Genomic DNA, 20,429 nt, shown 5'->3' with positions numbered 1-20,429 from the left:
AAAAAAAACCCCATATCTTTCAGTTCACCACGTTAATCATCTGTGTGTATGTGTATGTGCATGTGTGTGTGTGTGTGTGCAAGCATGAATGCGTGTGTATGTGTGAATGTGTGTATACATGAGCCCTCTTGTTATTTGCTGCTGTGTAGCCTAGGTTAGTCATCCTATGAGATTCTGGGAATTGTGTCTCCATTGCCCATCTCACAGTGGGTATATCCAGCCTGACTCAGATGCTGTCAATCCAAACTCACGCCCCCATACTTGGGAGGGAAGCATGCTACCCACTGAGCCAACCCTCCAGCCGGCTTTTGTTATTTATTATTTATTTGTTTATTTATTTTAAAGAGGACCATGGGCTGGTGACACTGGCCTGGAACCCGATCTCAGAGAGCCACATGGTGGAAGAGGAGAATCAGGCTTGCAGTTGTCTCTTGACTTCCACTGGTGTGCCCTGGTACACATTCTCCTCTCAGAAATAAACAAACAAATAAATAAATAAATATAGCTTTCAAAAGCAAAAGCAGAAGAAAACTGCAAACAGGATAACCTTTAGTCCCACATCTATTCGAGTGCTGTTATGGGTGTCTGCCCCAGGCTAAGGCAGTGGGCTACTCTGCTCTCTTCAAATTCTCATCTTTTAAGGACAAAGTCAATAAACAAGTAGACGTACAATTCTACCAAAGAAGAGAGAGTAATTTGGCTGCAGTGTTTTGAAGGGAGCAGTAAGCGCTGGAGAGATGATTCACTGGGTAAGGGACTGGCTTCTCTTCCAGTGGGAAAGGGAGGGTTCAAGTCTCAGAAGCCACATGGTGGGTCACAACTGTTTGTATCTCTAATTCCAGGGGAACCTGATGCCCTCTCCCGACTTCTGAGGGCACCAGGCATGCATGTGCACAGACATCCATGAAGGCAGAGCACACATACACATAGAGTGAAGTAAATAAATCTTTTCTTTTGTGCTAGCAAGCATTCCAGAGCAGAAGTGGAGGGAGCTGCCCTGATTACAAGCCCGTCCCACATCAGGCTCATGTGCCTGTCTGCAGAAACCCACGGCTGGAACTTAATTACAATAAGCCTACTCATCAGCAGACATTTGAAAGACGAAGGTGCGATTCAGGTAACAACGGATCAAATATTTTCTTTCTTTCTTTTATTAAAATTATTTTTAGCCGGGCGGTGGTGGCGCACGCCTTTGATCCCAGCACTTGGGAGGCAGAGGCAGGCAGATTTCGAGGGCTATACAGAGAAACCCTGTCTCGAAAAACCAAAAAAAAAAAATTTTATTTCATATCTGTGAGCGTTTTGCCTGCCTTCATGTCTGTTTTACCATAGGCATATACAGTACCTGTAGAGGTGGGAAGGGGGGTGTCAGATCCGCTGGGACTGGCTGGAGTCATAGACAGCTTCGAGCCACCATGTGGGTGGTGGGAATTGAACCCTGATACTCTGCAGGAGTAGCCAGTGCTCTTGAGTACAGAGCCCTCTCTCCAGCCCTACCATTTTCAACGAAAGATGAAGTGCCACTTACAGGACTCACACCCATTACCTCCATGTACATCCAAACCCCTTTCCTCACTGTGAAATAAAACCCCATATCCATTAAGTTTTTCTACTCATCTCTTCCTGTAGCCCCCTAGCAACCACAGGTCCTCTTTCTCTTCTATGGAGTTACCTACTCTGGCCAGTTTTTGTGTGGGGTTGTGGTCCTTTGTGTCTGACTTCTTTTACTGTGATATGTATCACTCAATACTTCATTTTCCTGGTTGTATAACATTCCATTGTATAGCTATAGCCTATATATTTATCCATCCACCAGCCCTTGGCTATTTGGGTTATATTTGTCTCTTGACTGCCTATTTCGGCACAAGGATTGTTTGTTTCTATTCAGTTTTCTTGGTGAGGAAGGGGATTATGTAAGCGTAGTATAATGGCTATTTCTGGTTGTCAACTCGACTGTCTCTGGAATGAACTACCACCCAGAATTGGAGGGCTCCCCCGTGATCCAGATCTTGAGGCTGGAAGATACAATTGTGTCTCTGACCTGGATCTTGGCATGGAGATCTTTAGGCATAGTGGCTATGAAAAGTTTAGGCCCAGGCAAGGTAGTACACACCTTTCATCCCAGGAGACTAAGGCAAGGAGATCTCTGAGTTCAAGGTCAGCCTAGGATAAAGCAAGTCCCAGATCCAGGCTTGGTGGTACACACCTTTAATCTGGGCCACACCTTCTGCTGGAGACCTACATAAGGACTTTGGGAAAAGGAAGATTCACTCTTCTTGGCCTGTTTGCACTTACTAGCCAGCACATCTGTTGGAACCTACTTCTACAGAAGACCAGCTGAAACAACTAGCCTTGTGGGACTGAGCAACTCCTAGATCCTTGGACTTCCCATTCCCAGCTGGCCATTGTTGGGGAGTTGGACTCTACGGACTGTCAGTCATCACATAAATTCCCTCAGTATATGGACAGACAGACCATACGCCCCGTGACTCTAGGGAACCCTGACTAGTACACAGAGCTTGTCTTAGATGTCCCTTAGTTTCCAAACCATCCGAGGTAAGAAGCAGAAGAAGCTGTACCTTCTCCTTCATCTCCTTACTGAGCCCAGAGCTTGATTTCTCAGACCTGGGATCTTTAAAAGTCTGTTGTTGAGCCTGGCGTGGTGGCGCACGCCTTTAATCCCAGCACTTGGGAGGCAGAGGCAGGCGGATTTCTGAGTTCGAGGCCAGCCTGGTCTACAAAGTGAGTTCCAGGACAGCAAGAGCTATACAGAGAAACCCTGTCTCGAAAAAAAACCAAAAAAAAAAAAAAGTCTGTTGTTCTTGTTCCAAAAGAAGGTCACCACATCAGCTATCCTGTTGTCCCAGAGCCGAGGGCTGCATGTCTCCCCACCAGGCCCTGCCTTATGGTGTCTTGATGGAGTCTCTCAAGGTCCTACCTTGGGGAAGCTGGATCAGGGCTGGGGAGACTGGGACAGGTATTGGAAACCCCTTTCCCAGGAGGAGAGCAGTCCCTTCTTGGTGGATTTCCCCCATGAGTCAGCCCACCACATCCCCCAGTGGATGGGGAAGTTGTATTCACCCCAGACCTGGGATCTGTGAGATTTTAGGGTTCACTGTACAGCCTTGTGTCTGAGCGATTCCCCTCCATCTCACATAGTCCAGGCTGGGACTTGGACTAAATGTGTAGCCACATATGACCTTGTATTTCTGATCTTCCTGCCTCTTCTCCAGCGCAACACCCTGCTTTTCTGATTTCTCTTTTGGGATATTTATTTCTATTTCAGCTCAAGGGATTAGTGAACTGCCAAGCATCTCTCTTTGGTGCTACTGGGAGTGACTCTGTGAGCGCGAAGCAGAGGACGAGGAGGGGAAAATAGAACATACAGAGTTAAAGACACGCACAGAGAGAGGAGAGGGCACGGAGCCATGGGCCAGCTCTTTCTCTGTCTTTGAGTGGGAAGGCTTAGTTTCTCTAGCATTTCAGACTCCCCAGCACACAGCAGAGACGAGAGCTCAGTATGAGGAAGACACTCAGCAATGGATCAGCTCACCCCATGGGAGGGAGGCAGGATGGAGCCCGTACAGTTCCCCTGGCACAGCTGTGTCCTGCCCTTGAGGATTCCCCATCCTAGGATGGAAAAAGCACAACTGGGCATCCTTCATTACGACAGAGGTTTAATTCTGGAACTACTCTTGTGTCTTGCCCAGGTCACCCTGTCTTCAGACTCCCCATTGTCTATTAGACCAAGCTCTGGGGACCCTGTGTTCGCTTGTTAGTCTAATGGGTGGCCTAGTCCTTGGCTTCCCAGGGCAGGGCCACTTTCATTGTCAGCTGGGTGCCTTGGGTGTAACTTACCTCTGGGGGACTTCTGCATTATCTAATGTATTCCTTTGAAGCATTTCATTCTTGCTGATTACTGCTTAAAGGTCATTTCCAAATAAACATGGACTGAAAGGTCACTGTACCCAGCTGCAGACTCATCTGAAAGCAGCTTTGATCCTGTTTAGCGCCAACCCCGACCTCCTCTGACCTTCCCTGCTGCCTATTCTGGTGGCCTGTGGTTAATCGAGTTGCTGCTTGCTTTTGGGCACTGGAATTGGGTATGGGGCTGGTAGTGGTGGAGCATAGTATAGATGATGGGTGCAAATGGCATTGCAAACTTAAATTGTGTGTGTGTGTGTGTGTATGTGTGTGTGTGTAAGCAAGAGGTCAATTTTTGGGTGTCATTCCCCAGGAGCCATCTGTTGATTTTTTTTAAAAAATTATCTATTTATTTATGGCTTTTTGAGAAGGGTCTTGCTATATATCTCTAACTGGCCTGGAACTTGCTATGTAGACCAGGTTGACCGCAAACTCACAGAGATTCATCTGCCTCTGCCTCCTGAGTGCTAGGATTAAAGGTGCGTCCCACCACACCCAACTGTGTGTGTGTATATTATGTGTGTTTCCAGGTATGTCACAGCACATGGGTGGCAGTCAGAGAGCAACTTACATGAGTCGGTTCCTTTCTTCCACTGTGTGGGACTCTGGGGTTGAACTTAGGTCTCCTTAGACATGGTGGCAAGCGTTTTTACCTGCTGAGCCATCTTTCTGGCCCTACTCTGGTTTTTCCAGGTCTGTTGCTACCCTGGAGCTGTCAGATTTGGCTAGGCAGGTCAGCCAGCAAGCTCCAGGATCCTCCCTCCTGTCTCTTCCGCCTCACAAGCATTGGGGTTGTAAGCTTTCCCCTCTATGCTTGCCCTTTGCACACGGGTTTAGAGAGTCCTGTCCTCATGCTTTCAATCCCCGGCTCCTCACTGCCAATCTGTACCGAAGCGCAGATAGTTGTAAGGAAGTGGGAACGGAGCCATCTCCAGATGTCACTGAGGAGTCCTACTGAAGTCACTGTGCAGCCACGTACCTGTCCACAATGAATCAGCTCCCTCCTGATGAACCCATGAGATTGAGGGGTTGAGTGAGCAGATGCTGGTGGAACGTAGGGCAGCAAAGTTACAGCAAAGGACCAGGGAAGCGTGCCTTTGCAATTCCCGAATAATAAAGAAGGAACAATGCTACTTCTGTCCAAGAGGAAAGTCATGCCAGTCCGAGTCCATGCACCTCAGATAGATTGTACAACAGACAAGCCACGTGGAAAGTCACAGTCGACTATGCCCTTCACTTGCTGTGTCAGCTTGGGTGGTGGGAAGACATGAGCATTGTGACCGTGGGCCCACCGACTGTCAGAAAGCATGGCTCATCACGCCTGGGCAAGGCAGGTGGGCTCAAGAACCACCTACGGAATAAGCCAGTCAGATGTGGGCCCAAGGGAGGGTTTCTGGGCGGGAGGGGGGGGAGATGGGTTATTGTGGTACGGAAGGAGGGTGAGCCTGATATCTCAGCACCCAAAATTGGGACCTTGGTGAGCATCCATGACTAACTTTCAGGAAAATGAAGACTTTCCTTTCATCTATAATGGCATGGAGTGTGGAGACCACTTTGAAGAGCCTGATTTGGCAATGTCTGTCAAAATGAAGCGGGCCCATCCCTTATGACCAAGGGATAAGGCACATCTATGAAGGGATGCTATGGCAACCTCCTTACCAGTACCTTAACAACACATCCTTAAGAGCGCTATCTATGCCAGGGAGAGCGTAGAGGCGTCTGGAAAGTTTCTCAGGAAGATGGTGTCAATCCGCAATGTACAGCCCCACAGTGGACACCACACTGGACATGCAGAGGGAGAGGTGACTTGGTCACAGCGGCTCAGAAAGTGCCTGTGCTAGGCCACCAAGTCATCCAAGGTGTCTGAGGAAACTGCCTAACGTAAAACATAACCATCCACTACCACACTTTATAGTCACATAAGTAAATGTGCACAAACATAACTTACCTCTATAGACAGCCATGCGTGTATCTCTGTAAAGATAGATTGGTGAATATACATGTGTGTCGGTATATACATACGTGCATTTGTGTATGACTCACAAAAATAGTTTAGAAGAAGATACTTGGAACTGCTAATACTGGCTACCACTGTCAGTGACCATTTAACTCTGCCCTTTAAAGGCTGCAGGACCTTAATAATGCCCCACTGGGGCAAGCTCCTGACACATGAACCTCTAGGGACACAACAGCTGCCCAGGGAACGAAGAGCACACCCAGGCCCCAAGAGGTAAACTGGCTTCCAAGAGAGGCAGAAATCTGGTTAAAGGTGGGTGGTCTGATGCTGGTTTTGCTTGGTTGCCTGGGGCAGCCTCTCTGGGTACCACAGGAGGTTTTAATTCATAGTCCATCACAGATGCTCCGACTCAGTCTGCGGCAGGAGGGGAAGGTCACCCTCAGCTTCCCACTGGGCCAGCCCTGTCTCTTTTGTTTCAGATCTGCTGTAACTGGGGAGGGGCACAGAGGAGTTGGAGAGAGTTGGGGAGAAGCCTCAGGCATCACCTAACGCAGGACCCCTGCAGGAAGAGCCCAGTGGGGCCAACAAGGTTGAGAAAGATGTCTAGAAGGCGGTGACTGACTGTAGGCTCATCACTGAAGAAAAGGCCTGTGACCTCCAGACTTCTAGGCTAGACTAAGCAGGGTCAAAGTTCATGGTTTCCCATCTGAGTCTAAGCCCCTGCCAGCCTGAGTGAATACTATTATACTGTGACCCTCCAAGAAAGAAGAAAGGCTGCCCCAAACTATAATTCCCATTTCTGCTTCAAAAATTTAGCTTATGCCAACTAAAAGAACTCTTTTAGGGCCTGGGAGATGGCTTCACCCCCAAATTATTTCTTCTTTTAGAACAAGGACCAAGTTCCATTCTTCATAATCCAGGTAAAAAAAAAAAAAAAGCCAAGTCTCATAGTGTACACCTGTCATCCCGGGGGTCAAGAGGCTCCCTGGAACTCACTGGCTAGCCAGCCACGGTCAGTCAGTGAGCTGCAGGTCCTGTGAGAGATCCTGCCTCAAAAGCTTTGAAAGTGATAGAGGAAGACACCTGGTGTTGGCCGCTGACCTACACATGTGCACATGTGCACCCATGCATGTGTGCGCACACACGTGCACGCACACACACATGCGCGCACACACACAGAGACACACACACAGACACAGCACACAGACACCATGCACACTTATACATACAGAAACCAGAAGAAAATTCAGAACTCTTTTAGGCTTAGTTTGATCACGTCATATCCATAAAGGAAATTCTATGTATAATTTATATATGCAAACATAGGGATAGGATCCTTACATACACAGAAAAATAATGGGGTAATGGGATAAACTGGAAGAGGGATTATTGATACCCTTGTCATTTGAGTGTGATACTTTCCCTTTTTCAAATCGCTCAAACTCAAGGTAGCTTTTGATTTTTATTTTTTTCACAGTATTTGCCTGGGGCCCTACTGATGCTAATCCAGACTGGTAGGTTTAAGACATACATTCAAGTCAGGCTTGGTGGTGTGTATCTGGAAACTGAGGCAGGGGAGTCATGTGTTCCAGGCCAGTTGGAGTCATGAGGAGAGTTTAAAATTAGCCTGGGTACATTGGTACTTTGGAACTCCATCTCAAAAGAAAATGTGTGTGAGCAGGGGTGGTGAGATGGCTTGGTGAATAAAGGGGCTTGCTGTTAAACCTGACAACCTGAGTTCGATTCCCTGGATTTACAAGATGGATGGAGAGCACCAACTCCCACCAAGTTGTCCTCTGTCATGTGCTGTGGTGTGCACAGGTGTGTGAGTGTGTGTTGTGTGTGTGTTTGAGACAAGTCACATGTATTCCAGGCAGGGCTCAAACGTATTCTGTATCCATGGACAACTTTAAACTCCTTCCCTCAGGAGGCAGGGGATTACAGGTGTGTACTGCCACACCCAGTTCATACTATGCAGAGGATGAAGCCTAGGGCCTAGCTGGGTAAGCTAAAGTCCCCCAATCCAGCTTTTCCAAGATGCTAAATTGTGCTGGGAGGAGGTCAAGAACACATTTTTGTTTGTTTGTTTGTTTTCGTTTTTTCAAGACAGGGTTTCTCTGTGTAGCCCTGGCTGTCCTGGAACTCACTCTGTAGACCAGGCTGGCTTCGAACTCAGAAATCCGCCTGCCTCTGCCTCCCGAGTGCTGGGATTAAACGAGTGCGCCACCACGTCCAGCAAGAACACATTTTATAATTGGCAAAATATATACAGGTTTGCCTTCCTCCCAAGCAGTAAGGGTGGGTAAAGCCCCTGCCCCCGCTGGCCTGGAGGCAGTTTTGGGAGGCTTTTGGCAGTCCCCAGACATCACGCTGTGACACAAATAGTAAACAGCACGCCTCTGCAGTGGGGGCAGAGCTGTGAGTGCCCCAGCCTGGGATGGCTTCTCGAGCTGCCTTCTGTTAGATAGCTGGGGAGGATGCAGATGGATGGATCACTGTGGCTATCAACAACAATCCTGCCCCACCCCCTTTCAGACAACGCCATCGGAAAGCGGCTGATGTGACTCAGAATGGTCCGGGAATGAAAGGCAAAAGGCTTCTTCTTGCCTTCTGTGGGTTAAATAATAGAGAGTGGTTGTGGGTGGAGGGGCAGATGGCACAAGCTCCCAGCAGCTGGAGGCTGCTTGTCTTCATTACTGTCATCGACAGAAGGCTTCCTCTTAGACATGGGATAGCCTTTGGTCACCCAGCTGATTCTCTTCAGGAGCCTGCAGGGTTCAACCTGGCCTCTTTTTCAAGACTCTAATGAACCCTTTAGCTGGCAGGAGGCTCACACTCACTCCTGTAAGCACCTCTCTCCTTTGTCCGGACTTGTGGTCCTTAACTGGGGCCCTCTCTGGTCCCATGGGAGACTGCCTTAGCTGTTACATCCGAGTTTCTGCTAAGCAGGCTATTGTGTGTGCCCTGGCCTCTGTCAGGGACTGTCTGGCTTGGGTACTCCTCTGCGCTGTGTTTGGGAAGCTGTAACCAAACAAAGCGACCTCTGAGGTCCACAGGATCCGGTTGCCCCACCCTTTCCTGAAACACCGAGACAAGAAAATGGACCAAATGGATTTGATTGGTGTTTGGGGCAGCCTCTTACAGGGCAAGGTCCTAATTGTATACAAAATGCTGTCTTTCACCCAGCACTGAATTTGGAAGGTTTCCCCTTGGTGTAAACACAAGAAGAAATAGTGCATGCCTGGAGCCGTAGATAGAGTGAGGGACAACTCCCATGTAGTGGTTCTGTACCCTTCGTGCATGTCCTGGGGAGCTGGCTGATTTGGGCCCAGGGTCAACCACTCAGAAGCCTGGCACTCTGCATCTTTAATAGACCCCCTGTCTGTGCTGGGTGTGTGAGCATCACAGGTTGAGAGGCAAGGCATAAACCTGACCCCTGAGGCCCCGTGGTCAGGACTGGTATTGTTCCTTTCAGGGCTAAAACGAGGAAGCCCTTCTTGAAGCTCTGTAGCTGTGTGTTCAGCTTTCCTTCACTGTTGTGACCCAGCAGCCTGGGTACTGACTCAATGGCCCTGGGAAGATCTGGATGGTTGGTCACCCAGGGGAGGGCTGTGTGGTTATGTGTGTGTAGGTGTGTGTGTGTGTGTGTGTACACACATGGGGAGGCCGGAGGATAACTTTGGCTGTCATTCCCAGGAGTACTGTCCATCTTCTTTCAGGACATCTCCTTGTCCTGAAACTCATTAATTAGGCTAGCCTGGAGCCAGGGATCTTCCATTCTCTACCTATCACGGAGAGGATTGTCAGGGGACAACTTAGGTGTCAACCTCAATCTTGCACCTTGTCTGAGACAGGTTCTCTTGATTGATTGCTTACAGTTGTGTACCTCAGGTTAGCTGGCCCTTGAGGGCTTCATGTTATTCTCCTGCCTCTGCCTGCCATCTTGCCACAGGAATGCTGGGATGGCAGATGTGGCCAGGATGCCTGGCTTCATGTGGCCTCTTGCGATTCAGACTCAGGTCGTCGTGCTTTTGAAGTAAGCACTTGATGCATCGAGCCACCTGGTTGGGCATCTTGACTGTCCCTTGGTGAAGAAAGTTCTCTGAGTACCCTGGTGTGTAAATCTCGGTGCTATAGACACCTGTGACATCACGAATTTTCCTGGCTCATGGCAGAGTCCAATTTTGACCAGTGGATAGTTTCTCGCCAGCCACAGGGCTTGCGTTCTATACCCCAGCATCCCTTTGCTCCAGTTTTTTTTTTTTTTTCCTCCCTTCCCAGTAACTCACTGCTTCCAGATTCTTCTCTGGCCATACTGTGAACAGGCCATACTCTCAATTGTGAACTTTAAATTATTACTTGCCATATACTTCTTAAGTTTTTACCTTTGAGGAAATGATTTTGGGGTGTGTAATGGCTATTCTTGGTTGTCAAGTTGACTGTATCTGGAATGAACTACAATTCAGAATTCGAGGGCTCACCTGTGATCCAGATCTTGAGGCTGGAAGGCACAGGTTTCTGACCTGGATCTTAGCATAGAGATCTCGAGGCATAGTGGCCATGAAATGTTTAGGCCCACGTAAGGTAGTACAGGCCTTTAATCCCAGAAGTCTAAGGCAAGGAGATCTCTGAGTTCAAGGTCAGCCTGGGACAAAGCAAGTCCCAGATCCAGGCATGGTGATATACACCTTTAATCTGGGCCACACCTTCTGCTGGAGACCTTCATAAGGACATTGGAAGAAGGAAGATTCACTCTTCTTGGCCTGTTTGCACTTACTTGCCAGCACGTCTGTTGGAACCGACTTCTACAGAAGACCAGCTGAAACAAGTAGCCTCGTGGGACCGAGCAACTCTAGATTCTTGGACTTCTAACTCACAGCTGACCATTGTTGGGGAATTGGACTACAGACTGTAAGTCATCATAATAAATTCCTTCAATATAGAGAGACATTTCATATGTTCTGTGACTCTAGAGAACCCTGACTATACAGGGTGAATAGAAAAAAAAAAAGACCATTTTTCCAACTCTGGAGTAACTTCTAGGCCTAGTAGATGGGGAATCTACCTAAGCAATATATACATTAAGGTCAAAGGGATTTTGTGATGAAGGTTTGCATTGCTGGGTGGGATGTGGGGCTGCATGGATGTGGGTTTGGATGAAGCCTGGCAGACTCAGCCAGCATGCCTGCTTAAACTCCCAGGGCAATGGCTTGGCTAAATATTATTGGCCAGTTTCTTGCTGTTAATTTCTGCCTCTTTGCCTCAAGTTGTTTTTGCTTGGTTTGGCTTTGTTTTGTTTCTGGAGTCAGAGTTATTCTTGTATAGCCCTGGCTGGTCTAGAATTGCCCCAGTCTCCTGAGGATCCAAATAACATTATCATAACCATAATCTCAACAATGCCTAACAATGCCCAGGTTGGGCTAGGGGTGTGAGCCACCACAGAATAATGGTAGGACCTTTTTCATGCACGAAGCCCCCCATTACATCCCTAGCCCCACCAAACCCCAAACAGAACAAGAAAGGAAAAAGTAAGGATTACTTCCGTCTCTCAACCCTCAGATCCTCCATATCCTCTGAGGGTCCTGCCTCACCATCCACAGCGTCCCTACTACAGGCCTTAATGACCTCTGCTCCAGGATGTTTGGCCCTCATTGGTCATGGCATGGGGTTCCAGGGAGAGTGGTAACCATAGCGTAGCCAACAAGGGCTCGGTGGGGGAGATGCTCACCAGAAGAAGAGAATGTTAGCTCTTCAAGGAGCAGGGTTATTTTAGGGTGAACTCTCCCGTGCCCCTTGCCAGTCTGGTTACCAGAAGTCTCACCAGCCTCCTGTAACAGAAGCTGTGCTCACTTCTTTGATTAATTCCTGGCTTAGGGGTAGTCGTGAGATAGTCACCAGGCGTCTGGCTGGGCAGTCTGTACTGTAAAGATTAATTGTCTTAAAAATGTGGACCGCCATTCATTTATTTGACAAATGCTTATTAAATGCCTCCCCCCCTCCCATGCACCAGAGAGGGAAGATACACACACCCACTGTAATCCCCTTCAGGGCTGAGCAAGCTAATTGGTATACGTGTTAGGAGAGCGGGACAGGGGCTGGAAGCTACTTGGCTAGTTAACTATTTGGAGTGATGTATTTCTGTGACCATGCTCCCTGTTTCTCAGACGGACATCTGTGGATTTCATTTCTTCCTTAATGCCCCGCAGCAGTGATTTCCAGCCTGCAGCATCTGAGATTGAAGGAACTGCCTCCTATCACGTTATCAATTATTAATATTTCCAAAAGCCGAGCGAGGCAGACGCAAATTAAAATCCGATTTTCTTGCTCTGGGCTCTAACAGCAGACCTTTAGTTCGCTAGTGTGGTTGATCACATTGATCCCAAGGGCTGATTGGTAGTGGCATCTGTGTGCTTTTTGATGCATAAAAAAATAGGAGAAATAATTAATTCTTAACTAGTATATTTTGCTTGAAAAATCTGTTTCAAACCAATTTTAAAAATAGATTTATTGGGCTGGAGAGATGGCTCAGTGGTTAAGAGCACTGACTGCTTTTCCAAAGGTCCTGGGTTCAATTCCTAGCAACCACATGGTGGCTCACAACCATCTGTAATGGGATCGGATACTCTCTTCTGGTGTGTCTGAAGACAGCTACAGTGTACTTGCCATATATACAAAACAAATAAATAAAATCTTTTAAAAAGTGAGAAAAAAAGATTTATTTTTATTTTATGTGTTTGCATGTTTTGTCTGCATTTATGGATGTATGCCTCATGAGGCCTGGTGACCTTAGAGACCATAAGAGGGACCTGGATCCTCTAGAACTGGAGTTATAGCTGTTGGGTAGTGAGCCACCATATGTGTGCTGGGAGCTGATCAGTATCTTTTGCAAGAACAGCCGGTGCTCTTAGCTCCTGAGCCATCACTCCAGACCCTTTCAAACCATTTTGTGGTTGTGGGTTATAGAGCTGAGTTAGTCTAGTCTTTATAGTCAGCAGAGAACTGCGCAATGATTATTAAAATTAATACAAAGTAGATTTTTGTTAAAGAGAGTGTGTTACCAAAGGTTCTAGAAGAACTCAGTGTAGCCTTCTCAACCCCAGACACAGCCATATCAAGATATACTTTCTAAAGTCTACTAGGTGAGCCCTGGCAGTCACTTGGTTTGAATGCAAAGCCTATGTATTCTAATTTTCTGGGTTGGGGAAGGAGAAAAGGAGTCCGGGGTGTAGATATCTTGCCTTGACCTCATGGCTCTCTGGGAACATGTAAGGAGTCTGAAGTGTTCAGAGGAGCTGGGGCCTCTGGTATATGGAGGGCTCAGCAGGGTTGGAGGCTCGTAGCCTGAGCCAAGGCCTCACCAGCAGTCTGTGGATCTTGTAGGGAGTCAGAGGTCATTCAGTTGTCAAGGCTGGTCTGGTGGTGACAGGCAGCCCTGGGGCCTGTGGGAGCAGGGTAGATGTACAATGAAGGAGGATGCCTTCCTTAGGACTTTGCCTCTGGTCACATGACACTTCCCCATTCTGCAGCTGGCCTATGGAAGGGAGAAAATTCTTGAGAAATGACAGATTAAAATTAGTTGTGACAATTCTCGTGAACACTTGGGAGTTCCAAACTGGTAAGGATGTCAAAGCGCTCAAGAGGACTTGGGCAGAAAGATGGAGAGTCTTGTGTTCAGTATTAGGGGTGTCTTAGTCAGGGTTTCTATTCCTGCACAAACATCATGACCAAGAAGCAATTTGGGGAGGAAAGGGTTTATTCAGCTTACACTCCCACATTGCTGTTCATCACCAAAGGAAGTCAGGACTGGAACTCAAGCAGATCAGGAAGCAGGAGCTGATGCAGAGGCCATGGAGGGATGCTACTTACTGGCTTTCTCAGCTTGCTTTCTTATAGAACCCAAGACTACCAGCCCAGGGATGGCACTACCCACAATGGGTGGGGCCCTCCCTCATTGATCACTAATTGAGCAAATGCCTTACAGCTGGATCTCATGGAGGCATTTCCTCAAGGGAGGCTCCTTTCTCTGTGATAACTCCAGCTTGTGCCAAGTTGACATACAAAACCAGCCAGTACAATGGGTCTTGGTTTCTTGGCTGGGTTTATTAAGTAGTCACAGAAAGATTTGATTTGGGGCCTAGAGAGATCGCTCAGCTGTTAAGAGAAATGGCTGGTTTTCCAGAGGACCCAGGTTCAATTCCCAGCACCCACATGGCAGCTTACACCTGTCTGTATCTTCTGTTCCAGGGATCTGACTCCCTCACACAGACATACGTGCAGTCAAAACACCAATGGACTTAAAACAAAAATAAATAGATCAATTAAAAAAGATTTGATTCAGCATTTTTATAGCTTAATAAAAATATCTCTAAGTTGTGGAAGGAGCCCGAGAAAGGCAGGGGTCTCTTCTGTTTTCATTTTGACCCAGGGTTCCAGCTATTAATGAACAATTGGAATGACTTCCTGTCTGACCTCTGTCAGGGGCATATCAATTTCTTATTGTGATGACAACTGGTATACTTTTTTTTTTTTTTTTTTTTTTTTTTTGGTTTTTCGAGACAGGGTTTCTCTGTGTAGCCCTGGCTGTCCTGGCACTCACTTTGTAGACCAGGCTGGCCTCGAACTCAGAAATCCGCCTGCCTCTGCCTCCCGAGTGCTGGGATTAAAGGCGTGCGCCACCACGCCCGGCAGACAACTGGTATACTTTTTAATATACCAAAGTCCTTGTGCCCTTAGTCCACATGGCTAATGCTCTGACTCGCTAGCATTTGGAGCTTCCTCACTTTCTTGTCATACAAATGACAAAAATCTGCGTCTATTAGTTTCTTAGGGCTGGCTTGATAAAAACCAGAGCAAAATGCTTGTCTACCAGGTAGTGTAGATATTTTATTCTCTTGCTGTTCTAAGGCCAACGGTCGAAAGATGAAGGTGTCACCAGTGCCACACAGTCTCTGAAGGGTCCTGAGGAGGGGTTTCCGGCCTCCTCCAGCTTTTGGTGGCTCCTTGCCTTCTTTGGCTTGTGTCTACATTGCCCTACCTTCTGATTCTGTCTCCGAATGATCTCCAGGTCTGTCCCAGAGCCGCCGCATTGCTCCTCCCACGGTGTGACCCTCGAGCAAACCCTCGAGCCACCGGAGTTGCTGCTCCTCCTGTCTCTTACAGTGCAAGTGTCACTGAGTTTAGGGGCCACTTGCTTAAATCACATGATCGCACCCTCAGGTTTTATTTAATGATATCCGCTCTTCAGATGACGTCGTTACAGGTTCTGGGGCCTGGGGTGTGAGCATCTTTATGTTCAGAGGCAATCCATTCACAAGACCTCAGTGGACCTCACTCAGAACCTACATGATCAACTCTGGCCTCCATTCAGTGCCGTGGGTTGTGGAGTTCCTTCTCCTGCTCCCTTCCTGACTGTGCACGGGCGAGGGACTGGCTTTGCAAAGGTTAAACTCAGTTTGGGGTCTAGAATCACCTTGGAGCCAAGTCTCTGGGCATTCAGTTTAGGATAATGGAGGAGGAAGCCCCACCCACTGTAGGCGGCACCATTCCCTGGATTGGGATCTGGGACTGTATAAGGAATAAGTGGACGGAACACAGCATTTACCTCTCTTGTTTCTTGGCTATGAATGTAGTGTGACTAGCTGCCCCAAGCTCCTGCTGTTGTGACTTTCTCATCATGATTGACTGTACCCTTGGATTCTGAGCCAAAAGAAACCCTTTCTTCCTGCGTAGCTTCCATGAGAATATTTTATCACAGCAACAGGAGAAATTAATACAATCCCGGCTTTCCCCTCTGTGTGTGTGTGTGTGTGTATGTGTGTGTATGTGTGTGTGTTCGCGCGCGCGCGCGCGCACTAGGTACTCTTTTTCTCACACTCCCTCCCTAACACCGCATCTTTTGGAGGTCTTTCTGGATCACATTCCCTGGTGTGATGGTATCAGCAGGAAGCTACCCTCCTCTGAGGAAGGCAATGCCCAGCCTCTCTCTGGCATCAGCCAAACTGCATGGGATGAGTTTTGTTGGAAGAATAGCATCTTGAAACCCTTGCTCTGACTTCATCCCAGGTCTATTGATACCTGAAAGTTCTGTTTTATTTTGTTTTGTTTTTCAAGGAAAAAAAAATGGGTACCAAAGATTAAAATGCTCCTACATTTCAAATAAAGAAATTCAACCCCTCCCCCAAATCAAAAAGAAGTTTTTGTAAATTTGCTTTTGTAGTGCTTATCTTTAAGCTTCATTTAATTTACGATTGGCTATGATTTCTTGGCTTGTGTTGTGCATACTTAAGAATTCTCTGGATGTGAGAAAAGTCAGCCCTCAGATTAGTTCTTGAACGAGATTAAATTTTTATGAATACTAAAGTCAATAATTAAGAAGGGCTAATGGGCGTTAAGCTAAACATTCATTAATTTAGGTCTCTGCAGGTGCGTTTTTCTTTTGAGTCAACATATTTATTTTGCCCCAATTCTTAACCATTCCTCAGGCCCCGAGGAAGCTTGGAGGCCCCGATCCTAGCCCAGTCACTTTTTATTTCTGGGGTTCCTCTGCTTTTTTCCTCTCCTTGTCTATCTTTTAATTCCCACTATGAGTTAGGGATATTCTCCTTCCAATATTCAATCCAAGGCTCCGGCCTGAGGTACTCAGGCTCTAGTTTGAGATTCCTGGGGCTGCCTCCTGCTTCCCTACCTGGGCTGACTGGCTGTAGGTCTCACGTATTGAGTTCTCAACCCATGGGTCGTGCCACCCAAACCTCTATCTCCAAAAATATCTACACTAAGATTCATAACAGTAGCAAACATTACAGTTAAGAAGTAGCAATGGAATAATTTTACGGGTAGGGGTCCCCACACCATGAAGAACTGTATTAAAGGGTCACAGCATTAGGAGGGTTGAGAACCGTTGGTCTATAGCCTTCTAGTGCTAAACCTTTTGGGGGGCAGTTTGACCAAATCCTTAACCTTCACCTGATTTGTCACTTCGATCTGTGTGTGTGTGTGTGTGTGTGTGTGTGTGTGTGTGCTTGAGATTATAAGTACATCCATTCTACCTTCCTTTTCCTCTCTTTAAATCCTCCTATATATTCAAGTTCCCGCTTTGATCTTGTGATCTCCTCACCTGGCTCCTGTTACACCAGCCTCTGGCACACCACCCACCCAACAGATGCAGTCATTCAAAAGACCCAAACTTGGCTTCATTCTTAGGTTTCATTGCCTTGAGATCCTTAATCATTTTATCTTCTATCTTGGGCTTTGGAAGCAATGCTGAAAGGACAATGGAACCTGTATGTTGTTCTGTCTGTCGGTCTGTCTGTCTGTCTGTCTGTTCTGCTCCCCCCCGCCCCCGTATATAATGTTTTCATGTGTATGTGCACGTATTCTCAAGTGTGTGTGTGTGTGTGTGTATGTGTGTGCGCATGTGTGCACACGTACACACAATGTGCATGTGGGAGTCAGAGGCTAATCTTGGCCTCTACCTTGCTTGATATAGGGTTTTATCACCGTTGCACACGCCAGATGCACTGGCCAGTGAGCTTCCCAGGAGTCTCCTGTGATCACCTCCCAGCTCATGGCAAGAGCACTCTTGTTACAGACTTGCACCACTCTGGGGTCTGGAGAGCCAAATTTTTGATCTCATATTTGTGTGCAAATGTTTTAACCACTGAGCCATCTTTCCAGCCCTCCAATACCTTCCTGAACACCGTTTCTCCTCCATTTAAAGAAAAAAAAAACACCAAAAACAAAAGCAGAAACAAAAAAACAAGAGTCTCACCATAAATCCCTGGTTTGCCTGTAGACTAGGCTGGCCTTGAACTCACAGAGGTCAGCCTGCCTCTGCCTCCTAAGAGCTGGGATAAAGGATATATGCTACTGTGCCAGCCTCTGCCCTCTATGTTTTGAATAAGGGGCTTCCCATTTTGATGTCCTACCAGGCCCCATAAGCCATGTCATTCTCTGCTATAGTAATGACAGTGGGCAAGATCCGGCCTGGCTCCTGGTGGTTCACTGGGCCACTGCTTCCAAGCAAAAGGAGGTGTATGAGTTAATTTTTGCTGCTGTGACAAGCTAAAATCTCGGTGGTTTAAACCTACATTGATTTGGGGTTTGGTTATGACTCAGAGGGAGACTGCTCGCTTTTGCTTTTGCTTTGCAAAGCCCTGAGTTTGAACTCCAGCGCTGTGACCGGCTAGGGGTTACAAGTCCTGAAAGTCAAGGTATGTGAAAGCAGCATTCCTTCCAGATGCTCCGGGTAGCTCTATTTCCTGACCCTTTCCAGCTTCAGGTGTTTGCCCACTGACCTTGGCTTCTGCCTGCATTTCGCTGATCTCTGTGACCAGGGCCACCTCTGCCTTTATTCTTTTCCCGTTGTCTCCCTCTTGTCCCTCATCGGGACCACTGGAATGTCATGGACCCACAGCGTGACCCACGATCATTTCTTTACCTTAAGACCCTTCACCTAATCACACGGGCAAAGATCCTTTTATTATATAAGGATGACGTCATCGTTGATTCTGATTGCCAGCTTGTCTAGGATTTGGAATCACCGTGGAAACACACCTCTGAGTGTATCTGTGAGGGTGTTTCCAGGAAGGATGAAGACTCACCCTAATTATGGGTGGTGCCAGTCTGTGAGCTGGGGTCCTGGGCTGAATAAAAAGAAGTGAGGGGAGAGGAGACTTTTCCTCTGCTTCCTGTTTGCGGCTGCAGTGTGACCAGCTGCTTTGGGCTCCCGCCTGTCATGTCTTTCTCAGGATGGACTCTACTCTTGAGCTGTGAGCTAGAATTACCCCTTCCTTCCCGAAGCTGCTTTTACCAGATGGTTCCGTCAATGAGAAGCGTAACTGATCCAGATGCCATGGTTAAGCAGTTTATAGGTGCAGGTAGATAGCTCTGGGCAGCAGGTATGTGACCGCCCGTTCGGAGATGCTGCTGGATTTCTGGTTCGAATCTCTAAACATCCATCCATAGCATATTCAGTGTCTGTGGTTTCTGGGGCTAATTCTGAGGGTTTCTGAGTACAGCAAACAGAACCAGGTGTGGTTGCATAGTCTTAGCATGTAGGAGGCTGAGGCTGGAGGATCGGGGAATTCAGAGCCCTCTTTGGATCCACAAAGAATCCCTGTTTCAAAACAAAACAACGGCAAAAAAGAACAAGTCGAATTTTTGGCACAAAAATAAACCTTACTTCAGAATAAGAAGAAACCACGCATTTTCAGAGCGTTGGTTCCGAGGGATCTCTGGTCAGTTTCTCAGCGTTGTCTACGTGCCTCAAATATGGTCTCCTCCCTGCTACCATGGCCCCCGGTGTGGGTTGCATGGTCCGTTGATCTCTTACCCTTAGGAAGGAGAACATGCTCTGCTGCTCTGTCCTACCTAGCTGGAGAGACCCACAACATCCCTCAGGGGAAGGAAGGCATGAGTGTCCATGGCATCCTTGAATAATACAAGGCTTCAGTACTAAGCCTTGGTTTATGCGGTACAGCCAACATAGGGCATAGCAAGGTATCTGAGCAGCATGGTAAAGCCATGGTTTGGACTGATGCCCCATGTTGGTGCACACCCAGCAACTCCCACATCCCATCCCATCACTGATGTGTGGTGTACATTTGCTGAGGAATTGGACAAAGCAGGTCACTCCAGTGAGTGGCGATGCGATGGGGTAGGCTGGAAACTGAACTTAAAACATTGAGCCAGATCTGTTTTGTTAGTATGCTTGTTAACACAGCCTCTGTGGACTTACAGACTGGGAGATAGGAGAAAAGGCAGGTTTTGTTTTGAATTTTGAGACAGGGTCTTGTTCTGAACTTCTAATGGCCCTGCTTTGTTTCTGGAGTGGCTGGGTACACCACGCCTGGTTTGGAGGAGTTATTTAAAGCAACACCAGTAGGGAACGGGAAAATTGATTTCTGCTAATTATTGTCTCAGATTATATCACCCGAGGGTTGATTCCATATTCAATTCTTGGTGGTTTTTACTTAGTAATTGGTATCTTATTAAGCTAGCAGTCGAGCAAGCCAAGTATGAATTTTAAACACCTTGTTCAGGACTAGGACCTTGTATCTCTACAGTGGATTTCCATAAGTCAGCAGGATCGCATGCCTAAGCCTCTCTAGAGCATTTGTATTACAGGCTTAGAGCCAAATGTTAGACAAAGGCGAGGAGGGGCCAGAGTGCTGACTCTGTTTCTTTCCTGAGCTCTGGAGAACAGCTCTTGTCTGCAACAAGGCTCAGAGACGTGGTGCCTGGTTGCTATGGACTTCTCTGCATAGGTTAGAGGCTAGGTAGAATGTTCTCTTTATGGTTTACCTGTTTGCATCAAGGAGCCAATCTGAAGGGGAGTAGGCAGATCTGTCCCAACTGTGAAGGCACTGTCCCACTGTGTCCCCTGTCCTGGTTACTCTTAACTGTCAACTTGACCCAGCCTAGACATCTAAGAGGAGAATCCTTGGGTGATGAGCTGCTTAAATCAGATTGGTCCATGACTATGTCTGTGAGAGGATTCTTGCTTAAATCAGATTGGTCCATGACTATGTCTGTGAGAGGATTCTTGCTT

At 47.4% G+C, this 20,429-nt stretch overlaps 1 protein-coding gene across 3 annotated transcripts in view; it reads left to right on the top strand.

Moving 5' to 3' along the window:
• The window catches only part of Slc39a11 (solute carrier family 39 member 11), a 405,882-nt gene that overhangs the window by 59,312 nt on the left and 326,141 nt on the right, over nt 1-20,429 (top strand). For 2 of the 3 annotated variants that reach the window (XM_029484197.1, XM_029484198.1), the window contains exon 2: nt 964-1,117. The exons of the other annotated variant lie outside the window; for it this stretch is intronic. The gene's annotated coding sequence lies outside the window, so the exon portion shown is untranslated. The remainder of the gene's footprint in view (nt 1-963; nt 1,118-20,429) is intronic. 3 annotated transcript variants of the gene reach the window in all.

This window comes from Mus caroli, chromosome 11, assembly GCF_900094665.2.
Source record: "Mus caroli chromosome 11, CAROLI_EIJ_v1.1, whole genome shotgun sequence".
NCBI lineage: Eukaryota > Metazoa > Chordata > Mammalia > Rodentia > Muridae > Mus > Mus caroli.
The sequence above is the reverse complement of the archived record's forward strand: the minus strand, read 5'-3'. Positions and strand labels throughout refer to the sequence as shown.